The sequence below is a fragment of the Bradysia coprophila genome, unplaced genomic scaffold (assembly GCF_014529535.1).
Source record: "Bradysia coprophila strain Holo2 unplaced genomic scaffold, BU_Bcop_v1 contig_232, whole genome shotgun sequence".
Classification (NCBI taxonomy): domain Eukaryota; kingdom Metazoa; phylum Arthropoda; class Insecta; order Diptera; family Sciaridae; genus Bradysia; species Bradysia coprophila.
In genome coordinates, this window is record NW_023503493.1 from 17,424,432 (window position 1) to 17,437,379 (window position 12,948).

At 35.8% G+C, this 12,948-nt stretch overlaps 1 protein-coding gene across 1 annotated transcript in view; it reads right to left on the reverse strand.

The window, feature by feature from the left end:
* LOC119077076 (calcium/calmodulin-dependent 3',5'-cyclic nucleotide phosphodiesterase 1-like) overlaps nucleotides 1–12,948 on the reverse strand; it is a 265,077-nt gene that overhangs the window by 163,255 nt on the left and 88,874 nt on the right. The window lies entirely within an intron of this gene.

The window sequence follows — 12,948 nt, forward strand, 5'->3', positions numbered from 1 at the left end:
CATCGACTCCAGAAAATAAAAAATTTGTTGAGTCAAGGTTTTTGAAGTTGATTGGTAGACGTATTAATCTTTAATATAAGAATTTCGGAACAACAACATCGACCGATATTTAAATTAATGTTTATCGGTGAAAATTCAACAAAACAAATTATAAAGAACCGCACTGTTAGGATCTCTTTCTGTCACAAAATGTAAGGAAAAAGCACTAGTGGGCTATGTTCAAATATGTTGCTGCAGTAGTCACTCAGACCAAATATGAATGCAACATATTTAAGAAATGAAAATCTAGATCTACACATTTTACTATTACGTTGCGTGAGCGTATCTTGCAATAGGACTGAAAATAACAATCTAGATTTTCATTTGTTAAACGGGATTTTTGTGCAAAACGGAAACCATTACTGACGACAATATTTCAAATTCCCTGACGTGTCCCGCCATGAGCGAAATACTGTTATGGAATAGCTCAAAATCTATAGAAGTTTTCTTAGAGAAACGTTCATCGAGCTTTATCTCCTCGATTAGTGAATTGAATTCCGAAGAACCCTAGATATAAGAAAAGTAATAAATTTTGTGCTATTCTATTCATTCATTACATTCACGTTTCCGCTAGTGTAAGCAAATTTTGAAATCAAGGTACCGATAAGCTAAAACTCTACATAAGACGCTAGTGCTATGTCCAGCGACGTTGTCATATACGGCTATTCATCTGCTATCGATAACGACGACAAAAATAATGACAAGCTCTGTGTAATATGGTCCTTTATACAGTAAAATACTTGTTAAAAAAATTGAAGTACAAGATTTGAAATCGACAGATTAAAAATACTTTGATCGATAGAAGTAATAGACCCGATAATAATACTGGTTATATGCTTACCGTCTGTAACAGGTTAATGTCAGTTGTGTATTACCTGGTATCGGATGCTCTTAAGAAATTTTTCAGATGGCCAATGTTCCAGGGCAGATTGTATCCTGTTTTTGCGTTTGTGATCGAGAGAGTTGAGGTTAGGTTTGAAAGTTGGATTGTGGTGTTTTGTATTGGAAGTCGCATTTTTTTCAAATGAATCTGTATTCATCGTTCCTATTAATTTCTGAGTGGAACACAACGTAGTCTTTCTAGTTGAGATCTAATTCATCATAGTCTCGTCTTAGTTCAAGTTACATTAACTTTTAGTTCAGTGCCGTTTCACATCGTTCAATGTCCTGTTTAGGTTTCAATATTAATTTAAATTAGTTTAGGACTCTTTTAAGAGTGATATCAAACATCGAACAAAATCAGACATTTGGGACAAGGGGTCACAGATATTATTGACCTATAGCTCATTCGATTCGTTGAACTTTTGCGAGCAAAACGTAGTACTACGTTTGGTGAACTTTATTTAGTTGTCGACGCTCGTGGTCTGCCAAAGTAAGGGTCTGCCAAAGTCGTTTCCTCGCGATAAGTCGATTAAAACCATTTTGAGAAAAGAAACTTCAAAGTTCACTTCATATTGAAAATAAATATTGAATAGCCACAAAAAAGTCCAAAAATGCTTCATATCCCACTTTTATATAGAAAGCAGTCCAAATAGATCGAAATTTGGGTTCCAAGAGTATAAGAACCACGTGAATACATCCAAAAATTCTTTATTTTAGATGATCTCACTCTTGTCAGCAATAAATAATGAATAGCCGCACAAAAAACCTCAAAAAAAGCGAAAAACAAACGAAAGAAAGGGATAAAATTTCGTCGACTTGGGGTGGACTTCCAAGGTTCTGAAAGGACAGGTTAAGACACCCACGAGTGCGGGTGACACCGAAATCGAAACGCACTCAGTACAGATTGTGTGTGAAATCAACTTGAAGAAAATGTTTTTTTTAGGAAAATTCGGAATTTTGTTTTTGTTACTTTGACTTTTTCATATAAACTTCGTAGCCGCTGAACTCAATTTGTGTGTCACCGCCTTCGTGATCAACTCAGAGTTGTCTTAACCTGGTTCTTTCATAACCTTGTGGACTTCAGCTAAAGTCGCTCCATCCCTTTGCAGTGAAACTCATCCAAGGATGTTTTTACATGTTATGGTACTACAGCTAGGCTCTCTCACCATACATACCATGTCTCGGACTTATGTCACTGCAGCCGGTCAGGAACTTGGGGAAAATCACCAATTTTTTTTACCTAAAATGATTGATATCACCAACAGGTCAACATGGACCTGGTGTGGTGTATACTCAAAATGTGCGACACTTCAAGGCCTACAAGCCTAGCTAAAAAAGTTTTTTTTCCCAAAATTGTTTTACTCGGCTAATCGCGAGAAAACGATTTTGGGCCCCTTTGGCAGACCCTTACTTCATGACCTCGAGCGTCGACAACAAAATATGCGACACCAAACGTAGTACCACGTTTAACTCGTAACAGTTCAACGAATCGGATGAGCTATAAGTCAATAATATCCGTGACCCCTTGTCCCAAAGCTGTTCGAAGATTTCGCGATATCACTCTTAACATTCCCTTTCTCTTATTAATCTCGTCTAGTTTTGTTTCGTTTTTTCTTTTTCCACATTTGGAACATTGTATTGAAAGAAGTTTTTTGTATCTTTTCAGAATCAGGATCTCACGGCAACGTCATCTAAGTCCCAAGGCACAAGTGAGAAGTCGGAAGACGTTACCTAGATTATATGGATAGCGATGACAATGGACGGAATAGACGTGAATCTATGACATGTCATGACACTAACGCCAAACCATACCGCAAGAGGATCGAATGATGGGGGCGCATGTAATAGGTATGTGAAAGACGTGTGGTTTGTAACTTCATGGTAAAAATTTATTTAAATAATGTTTCAGCTAAAAATATGTCACTAAGTTCTATTCAGTAACACATCGCCACAAAATCATTAATCATTTATATTATCAGTGGAATGTATCTGATAGAATTTACAGAATCTATTACTTCAATATTTTCATTGTCCATTTCATTGTATAAGCCAACACTAATCAGAGATCGTAGCTTACTCTTGTCATCGATGTGAATTCTATGCAAAGTATTGTATCCATAATGAGTTGCAAAATTGTTGATACATTCACAACGTCCTCCTATATTATCCACAGCTCCTGAATTTACAAGTTTGACCATTCATTGACTAATCTTCTCATTGAACCATTCTTACTGTTTTCAAGCATATTTATAAACCTCACATTCTAATCGTTATTCATTCATGTTCCCTCCCTCAGTGTTTCAGAGAAATTATGTAGGTACATTGTATTCTCATCAGTACCAAAAAAAAAGTGGCAATTCATTTATAGCTTCAAACAATATGGAAATGTTCACAGGTAAATTCAAGAGGATTAGCATAATTCCCTTTGTTTTGTCAAAATCGACATAAACGTTTTGAATAGCATATGGTCGAATGCTGACTGATGTTATGCGACAATCATATATTCGATAAATGTACTCATGTGAAAATATGTCAGGCTAGTAAACTTTTGAATATGCCAGAGAGGAAATAATATTCTGTGTGCTGTGGAAATCCCTTTTAAAATCAATTTAGTTTAGTTGCCGTTCTATGAATTTGTGAACATAATTCAGCTGATTTTCTGATATTGATTTTTGACATAGGCATGTATCCTGTTCGGTTATGTATGCAAAATTGCAAAACGCAATGTCACATTAATCGTAAATATGTGTCCCGCACGAATTTCACAACATTGTGCCGTATTAACAGCCAATTTTGACAATGGTGTTAGCAGGGCCGGACTGGCTCCCAAAAGGCGCACTTGTGCGATGAGTCGAAAGGCGCAAAAAACGAAAACTTATTATTTAGAAAGAATATAAGCATATGCTCTCTTTCAGTTGTTACTTGCACAAATCCTATACATTATTTCGGATACAGTTTGTTATGCTACAGTTGGAATTGATAAAAGTACTAAATTGTTAAGTATACTACGCGAGCAGAGCGAGCGAATTTTTTTTTATGAACCGTTCGAAGCTGAAATTATATTGAAAACTTGCTTAGGATTAAAATAAGAATTATTAGAAAATTACCAAATACATTAAAAGTGAAAAACGCTAATAAACCGATTTCCCTGATTTTTTAGTATTCTTGTGATGAATCGCCAAAAAAAGAAATTGCCAAGAAAAATCCACAAAGTGTAAAGAAACGTCAGAAAAAGGAAGAAAAGCTAAGAAATGGGAAAAACGCCACGAATAGAAAATTTGTCTTTCTGTCGTTTCTTCACAATTTGGCGATTTTTTCTGGCGATGTAACAAATAAAAAATGGTCAATCGACAAGAGGAATCACCAAACGCAAAAAAAATCGTCGAGGTGTGAAAAAACACAAAAATGATTTGTTTATATCTTCACGTTTCATCACACTTTAGCGAATTTTATCCATTTACGAAACGTAAGCGTTTAGTGTGATCCTAGCAATTTTATCCTTCTACGAAATGTAATATAAAGGCACATCGCGAGATCATAGTAATTTTAACCTTTTACAAAATGTAACATAAACGCGCTTCGTAAGATCCTAGCCATTTTATCCTTCTACGAAATAACGTTTCTTATGTGAAGACGCTTGTTTAAACTTTAGAGATTTTTGGAGTTTTATCATCTTTTGTTGATTTGCTGAATCACCTGAAAAAACCCCAAAGTGCGAAGAGACACCAAGAAGAATCGACGAAGAAACGCCAAGAATGGAAAATTGGTCGTTCCTCACATTTTTTGGCGTTTCTTCTCGCATTGCCGATTTTTCTTGTGATTTAACAAAATAACAAAAAACGAGGAAACACCAAGAAAAATCGCCAAAGTGTGAAGAAACGCCGAAGTCTGAAGAATCGCCAAGAAATTTTTTTTGGCGATTTTACTTTGGCGATTCTTCTTGACTGTTTTTTTTTATTTTAGTCGTATTTAGGCTAAATCATAATCATGTGAAAATCGACCAACCGAACTTTCCATTTACAAATCCCAAAGTTTCACCAACAACAGCAAAAACATTTCTTGGTGTTTCTTTGTATGGAATAAAAATGGATTGTTCAATGAGTTTCATTTCCAATTAAGGTAACCAAAATCGAAATTCAGACAGTCAGTCAAAGAATCTGACCCGTCAAGCAACTAAAGAAAACTCATTTCTTTCGACAGAAATCGAAGGTGAAACTGTATTCCGTTGAAGGTTTAACGATTTCCTTCGTTAGCGCCGCAGGCGAAAATTTTCGCGTTTTTCAACGACAAAATATAGAAATTACAATTAGCGCCTTTTACGTTTCATAATATCATCTAGACCAGCGATACAATAGTACATACATTTTATTTCTGAAAAGGCGCAAAATCCAAAAGGCGCACTTGTGCTTTGCCTAGTTGCCATATATGGCCAGTCCGGGCCTGGGTGTTAGTGTTGAATTGATAGGAAATTGAATAAAATTGAATTTACTCGGATTTAAATGATTTTATCAACGTACATGAGCAGCAAATTATTTTGTGTGTACATACCTTACAATCCAATCGTTCCCGTTAAGAAAACACTGACTTACCTGAAAGTAAGAGAACACAAATTTTAAAATACAACGTCACAATCACCATCTTTAGCCCTATTCACGCTTTATAAAAATACGTTTCAGAACTTCCGGATGTCTGAAGAACATATATTTAACAAAAACAAATTGTTGCTGAGTTGCGAAACACAATCGAAAATGTTTCTATGCGTTTTTATGTAAACTTCTATTGCGTCACGCGACTCAGCAACACTTCTCTTGTCAATTATGGGTATTGTTTAGTATTAAATACAGAAACCAAATCGATTTTACTCCGGAAGTTCTGAAAAAGATTTTTTAACATGAGTAGAGCTTATCATCATCATCATCACTCTTATTATATGCCTCATATTACAATCTCATTTTTCCATTAGTAAATAATCTACAACAAATTATAATTAAATGGTTGATGTGTGCGTGTGTGCGTGTTACTATTGACTCATAGACGTGAGGTAAAACTAACTTTACTTAACGGCAGCGAAACTTTACCTCAAGTTTTTCAGTAAAATACTCTGCTTTTGGAAATGTGACAATTCATTTTCACATCTTAACATTGCAAAAATGCAGATGACAAAGCATCAATATCCAATTGGAGAAGTGCAAAAAACGACATCACCGTAAAGTTTTTTCCTGTTTGCAGTCTATGTCCTACAAGTTAGCGTAAGAAAATTCTCAATTTTGAAGAAATATTGTCATCTCAAGTAAAGTTGGTATATCAAGATAGGGATGCCCATAGCAGCAATACAGGAAATTGCAGGAAATTACACAGTTATTTACAGTAGAAAACAGCAGTTAACTTTTCTTGAGATATCAAGAGTTTTCAGAAACTGAGAACTTTTTTGATATAATGTGCTAACTTCTGGGACATTGCCTCTCTCCAGGGATCCCCAATAACGTTATTAGTAACCGAAGTCATTTCGGTTACTCGAATAACGATATTCGATTACCCAAATGAATTCGGTTACTCAAATAACGTTATTCGAATATCGAAATGAATTCGGTTATTCGAATAACGTTATTCAGAAAACCGAATAATTTCGGTTATACGAATAACGTTATTCAAAAATTCAGTTACATAGATTTCTTTTTTAAAAAATGAAAGACGGAGCTAAAAAACGAAATTAATTTCAATAATCGAATAACGTTATTGAAATAACCGAATTCATTCTGTTTTTTGAATAACGTTATTCCGATAACCGAATTGACTTCGGTATTCAAATAACGTTATTCGAGTAACCGAATTCATTTCAGTTATCGAATAACGTTAATAATAACGTTATTCGATAACAAAAATGAATTCGGTTACTCGAATAACGTTATTCTTGTAACGAAATCGATTTCGGTTATAACGTTATGGATGCCTGCCTCTCTCTCTATCTCTCTCCACAAAAATTTATTATTTTATTTTATTCGGAATAATCATCGACAGTATGTTTGCCAACTGATGATGAACGATTACAACGATTAACAATCAAACTCTTAAAAATTATAAACAGCAAATGAAACCTGACGAAACTTAAAACGAAAACCAACTATCACTACAAAAAACTTGAATAAGAAAAATAACGATCGCGTCTTAGCAATACTGAAATCAATCTTCATCCAACTACCTGGCTATGGTATCAGAAAACATAAGAGCCAACAGCGAATTTCAGTTCACAATCAATTGACAGAGACTTGATCAAACGGCGATACGTGGCCCTATTGGCTCACGGGTCAACTAAACGACTAAAATTGTTAAAAATCCTGGACAAATTGCAAACCGGCTCGAAAAAGCCGTAAAACGTGCGATGAGTCGGAACGTGCAAACACTCATGAAAACGGAGGGACCTGGAAGGACGAACTTCAAAGCGAGGTCGGGAGCATCAATACGATCGCTGAGAAGATCATGCACGAAAAATGCGCACAGATTTAGCCTTCGCCTCGACAGAGTCTCGATCCCGAGAGTTTTACACCTAGACACATACGAGGGAAGCCTGTAATTAGCGTCTCTCCTAACAGTCCTACGGAGGGCATAAATGACAAAGATGCGAGCGAACGAGTGCACAGTAGACACTAACAAGCGCTCTCAAGTTGGTGAAGCCGTAACACATTCGTTTCAAGAATCCAAGCATCGAATACGCTTTCGATACAACATATTCAAAGTGAAAGTTAAAATTGAGTGCACAGTCAAGAAAGACTCCAAGATCGCGAATAGGCGTCACACGTTCCAAAATGGAAGCGTTGATACAGTAGTTGAACAACACTGGATCTCTGGATCGGTGGAAGGAAATCACCTTACACTTATCAACATTTAGCGGAAGGCGGTTACGACAACACCAGCGAGAGTATGCGTCAAGGTCACGCTGAAGCAACACACAATCGAGTATAGAGCTCACACGAAGAAATATCTTCAAGTCATCAGCAAACAACAGAAACTTGGCCGAAGCGAACACTGACGTGACGTCGGTACTATTGGTCGGTCTCCTAACAAAATGGCTGCCGGCAGCCATATTGTATTTCAATAAAAGTGATATAAAGTGGGAAAAATTGTACTTAGAGAGTTTCTGTTAACATAGAAGTAGTTGGTTATTTGTTGGTTATTTGTGTGGGATGCTTCAGGAATTCCATCTATGGACATCTATAGAGGTGTGCGCCGATCTTAAAATAGTCGGCGGCGGTGCGCCGACTGGTAAGGGATCGGCGGCGGCGCGCCGGAAGAAATTTATAGTCGGCGGCGGTGCGCCGATCGGCGCGCCGATAAATTTAAAAAAAAATCTAAACTTTCGAAAATAATGCAAAAACATTTGAAAAAGCGTGCGCAATCATTTTTCCGAACACTGAAATCTTACTATCTTGCAATCTGAAGTATCAACCACTTATACAAGGGGAATCAACTGAGGCGTATCTCACCTTTTATATTGTGTACAATGTACAATCACCTATTATTTTGAAAACATCTAATTTAATGAATCCAAGAATGATTAATGAGTTTGCGTAAATGACATGTAAGCTATAAGTCAAATTATAATTTGGAAATTTTAAGTCACATCTTCATACCAGATGTTCTGCAGGCTTCTTATTTCCAACTTATAATTGATGTCATTTACGCAAACTCACTACTATTATCTTTCGATTTATGCAATAACCGTTCCCGTTGCCTTTAGTCCATCTTCGATGAAGGAGTGAGATCGTAGTAGAAGGTTTTCGCAAATAAGAGATTTAGATAAACTTAAATTTATAAGTAATAAGTGCATAGACTACGCCAAAATGATTTTTTTTCCCAAATTTTTTAAATAAAGCAGCTAAAAATTGAAAATAAAGATACCCGTGTCTCGTCTTTTTGACGAAAAAACTTGAAACCGGAAAGATTTTCCACTTTATAAATTCCTAAAACACGTGATTGGCGCCATTTTCCACCCAAATTCCACTTAAGGTCTCAAGTTTGCCACTTTACAATTACAGTAGTTTTGACTGATTCACTGAATTTTGTTCTCCTTCTTCTTCCTCTTATATGCACAGAAAATAGAGTAACGTACCCAAGAGTTCACGTTAAGTGAGGATACAGAAAAGACAAATGCTGTTTCGACCTCGGGTATCGATGGCGGTCTCGGGCCAGCGTGATCTGACCATCCTCAGTAGTATCCATCGATACCCTTCCCAAGACAGCAGCCAACTTTTTCTTTGGACTAGTATTTATATGGCGACCATATAAAAGACGAGCTATAGGTAGACCACCAGAGAGATGGACAAACGGAATTAAGAATATTGCAGGTACAAACTGGCAGCAAATGGCAATGGATCGTACGAAATGGAAAGAAGTTGGAGAGGCCTACATCCAGCAGTGGATAGAAACAGGCTGAAAAAGAAGAAGAAGAAGAAGTATTTAAAAATATGCATAAAACACTTGCCATCTACTGATAGAAATAGGATACGTTATAGAAAGCTACTTCGAAGATAACCCTATCGTAGCATCAGAAACAAAATCACCGTCGTACAGTGCAAGTAAGAAGAAAAACCCAAAGTTTCAACAAAAAATTTTTAACAAAAAACTCCTTTCTACGCATATAGAAACATAGCAGCATATAGAAACCTGACTTATAAATTAAGAGCGATAAACATTTGCTAAAACCTTGTACATGTACTCAGGCACACACTTTTGTATAGATTTTTCAATTTAAGTTTATATTTATTGTCGCCCATTAAAATTTCTGAAAGCACTAAACGTATAAAATTTCGGCGCGACGAAAATACAATCGGCGGCGGCGGCGGCGTGAGCTATTATTTTTCGGCGGCGGCGCGCCGAAAATTTAGCAAAAAATCGGCGGCGCGCCGGCGTAAAATCGGCGGTGCACACCTCTAGACATCTATATATAACTATATACAGCTATATTGAGCTATATACAGGCATATAGAGCTATATAATAGCATATTCATCTGTGAAATGTTTATTTACAGTGAAATATAGGTAAATATAGCGATATATAGCTGTTTAAATAGGAATTTATGAAAGTTGACTTCGTACGGGGCTGTCTATATTGCCTCCGGCAATTTATTTGTATATGATAACAAGACAAAGAGTGGATAATGTAAGTGATTTCAAAGGGCGAATAGCTTTTCAGTAGAGAAGAAAATGAAGTAAGAGAAATGAAGAGTTCCACATTAAAGGCTTTTGATACGAATTACGAATAGGTGTTTCGTACGGGTCGGCGTTAGCTATGTTTTTGTATCAGGATCAGAAATCGATTCAATTCGGCGCTCGGCTCAAGCACCGACTAGAGACTACAATTGGTATCATTTAAAAATAAATCGTTGAAAAGCTGAGTTGTATAATGATGGAACTACAAAGTTTCAATTTATGTCAATGATTTTGTTTATAGTAGCATTTTGCACGACCAGCGCGTTTGTCTAAATCAACAGTACACTGATTACCTGCAAGGCCAACTAACAACTAATTTGTGTGGAATAATTTATTGAAACGATAAATTTTCCCTGCAGCGTGGGATGTATTTATACTCGATGCTCTTACAGTGCTCTAATTGATGGCTGGAATACAACGCATAATACATCAAAAGCAAGTCAAGTGCTCTTATATAATAAATAACCTTAACGTTTACATCGAATCCGTGAGAATCAGCAGCGATAAATTTAAGCTCCAATTATAATTCACTTAAGTCTTTCATAAAAGGTGGCGTTATGGAAACTTCCTATTTAATACAACGTATCTTATCATCCCGCAACCAAGGACATGTCAACGAAAACCAATCTAATTATTCCAACCGATAATACCCAGTAGAATACTTAAGTTTTTCGATTCATTATTTCATCGTTCTAAATTCTGTACTCCGGGTTTGAATCTTGTTAAGCAGAATATGTATTTTCCTTAGGAACTATGAAAATTCCCTTACAATATATATACGACACTGTATTTACTGTATGTTTGGAAGATATTCAGTGTAATATTATTACTTGGAAAACAATCTACAATGTTTTATACACATCACAGTCTAGCCTTGATATATATAATAATAGATGCCATCAGCTTAACAATATTATTTTTGATGTAAAATCAATAGTGTTTAGTCGCTAAATAATTTATGCGGAAGAGTTTTATGCCATATCCGTAAAGGAAGGCTACTGAATGTAGTGCGGAGCATAATGTAAATGTAATACACTTTCGGATATACCGAAACGATAAAGAAAATTTATTTTTTCCCCGTCGGTGTATTTGTACGTTGGAGCAATTTATACGGTATTCGGACGTTCTCATACATTTATTCGTTGTTCTTTTTGGTACTTTTTTTTGATGAACCATGAACACCTCAACCATTTTTTTTCGGGCTTTCTCTTACAATTTGCGATATATGATATGATGATATATGTTTACTATACGAACATAATATAAGAGGAAAGCCTATCGTACACTTGAAACAGACTGTATAATAAAAGTGAAGAGCCTTTTCTCATTTTATTTCCTCTTCGTTTTTTTTTTGGGTTAAGTGTGTGTACTTTTATACTATTCGGTCAGGTTATGTTTCCACTTGATATCCCTGCTGGATGGATGTCTCTTCGAAGCGAAATGAATTAATATGTGTACAAATGAGGTTATTCAAGTGGATTGGGTAAATTCAGTTAAGATCGATGCATGCTTGTGATTGATTAGATTATATATGGCCGTTCTAAGTGGAAAGTTATTAAAATTTAGTTGAGATTCTTCAATGTCATACGAAGGACTCAATATTAGATAATAAAAAATCTTTTACTTCAATACGTTTAATATAATCGCTAATTTTGGCCGTCGCTTTCAATAACATATGACTGTCCATTCCACACTCTCCAGAAAGGAATTATGATAATTTACGAAAATATTGATAGTCAATAGGTGTTTTTGTCCATTCCCGAAGCTCCCTGTTTTCTTTAACTCGATTCCGATTGAAGTTTTTCTAGAAATATGACATTTCTATTCTGTATAAAACGAACGCATGTTGAGATCGATCACTACGCGAGAAAGATGTGTATTTAGAAGTTTTACAAATATCAACAAGTAAAGTAAGATAAAACAGAGAGGTACGGGAAAGCCAAATTCCACGCAATAAAATGTCTGTCGTGAGTTATAGCTGCATGTCTCAGAATACATGCTAGTAAGCAATGGGCAGCTATTTTAATAAAAAAAGGTCTCAGAAACGGGCAACTATTGACGAATTGTAATTCTCGAGGAATGTGTTAGGGAACCACAATGGATACTGGTATTATGGCAACAGTTCCTAGGAAAAGAGGTTGGCATATCAAACACCGATAAATAGACACCCACTCCGTTTCAAAGGTGCAAAGTAGCTAAAAATATAGAGCTTCGGAGTTTAATATGACACTGACATTGTAGAGCTTTCAATCGTCCATTAATTGAGTTGGAATGGAAACCAAATCTCTCTGCCTGATTTGTCCAAAATCTATTTCTTTAACAAACTCATTGATCTATTTCAATTGAATAGACCTGAAATTATATACGCGCGTTGCTCAAGTAACAGAAAAATGTTTTGTGACATGTACGTATCAATCTGAAATTCAACGATAGCAAGAAACGATGAAGCCAGCCTTGGCTATATGGAATCAGTTATTCAGTGAAATATGTTATTGATGATGTGAGTGGCAGGACTCGACTCATATCACATTATAGACGCGCGAAGCTTATCACTTACTTTATAAATATTACAGCATAGGCGAAGCTATTGTGCAAGTCTGAAAGCTGATTTCGTTTTCAAATGATACAAACAACAAGTATCATTACGTCGTGTCATTACATCGAAATCATCCATAAGGAATCGTTTCAATCTATCTGCAATCAATCAATCAATCATAATTTTTTACGCATTCTACTGTCTGCGAAGCATATATCAATATACACCATTCCATTATCCTTATGTAATATTACCAAAACAGAATCCAACATATAAATTCTGTG